Raw genomic sequence first — 1054 nt, 5'->3', positions numbered from 1 at the left:
GCCTTGCCTTGCCTTGCCTTTGGCCTTGGCCTTGGCCTTGGCCTTGGCCTTGCCCATGCCTTGCCTTGCCTTTCCTTGCCTTTCCTTGCCTTTCCTTTGCCTTGCCTTTGCCTTGCCCCGCTGCATTTTGGTTTTTTTCTGCAAACATCATGCATAACACCCCTGAGGTTACTGTTAAAATAGGTAGGTACCTTTCTCCTGTCTGCATCCCAGATGCAGCAGAAAATAGTGACTGAACTTCTGATAGCTCCATTGACTTAGCAGGGAAGGGTAAGTGCTGATGCCGGCTCAGGAAGAGGGACCTTCAAAAGTTCAAGAGTAAGTTTCCCTAGCAGTGAGCTAATAAAGAGTCCTGTTTCATGTTTTTTCTATTTTCTCCTTGGAAACTAAGAGGAGAAACTTCAGGGGAAGTATTAATTACATCTGCAACTCCTAGTGCTGGCTGAGTCCCATGGAGCAACATGAGTCTCTCCACGAGGCTGCCTGCATGGCTGGTTCTGACAAGGCTCAGCAGTGCCTTCAGACAGTCCTGGTACCAAGCAGCGGGTCTAATTGCAGCTGTCACACAAGTGAAAATGGGTGACTGAGCAAAGGGTAGGGCCATCACCAGCACACAGGAGCCAGCAGGGACCAAAGCCTTATGGTACATAAAGGGGTCTGAAGCGCTTTGAGTGGGGACACCACATAGCCCAGATTTTGTCACATTGCTGAGCCTCATCTGTGGAGTCATGTGTGCCTGCTGTGTGTGACAGTGTTCTTCAGTTCCTGAGCCACGTCTAGCTGTAAGTATGTAAATATTTGTGAGGGGGGAATGTCTGCAAAATGCACTCTATGGTTGCCACATGTTATTGAAAGCATGGAAAACTAGGTGGCATGGGTGGGGGGAAGTTAATTAAATTGTTAGTAAATGGCTGCTAATGTTTGCATTATAGACATTTGAACTCAGTACATTATGTGCCTTTTGTACCTCCTGCATCTGTTCTGATTTTCTCTATTTCATTGTAAACGTATACAACATTCTGAGATAAGGCAGTTTTTTCATCTTTGACAGGAA

This window comes from Corvus kubaryi, unplaced genomic scaffold, assembly GCF_017639235.1.
Source record: "Corvus kubaryi isolate FWS band 111438036 unplaced genomic scaffold, C.kubaryi_AGA036_p1.0 split1-37296, whole genome shotgun sequence".
Classification (NCBI taxonomy): domain Eukaryota; kingdom Metazoa; phylum Chordata; class Aves; order Passeriformes; family Corvidae; genus Corvus; species Corvus kubaryi.
This window is presented reverse-complemented; position numbering follows the sequence as displayed.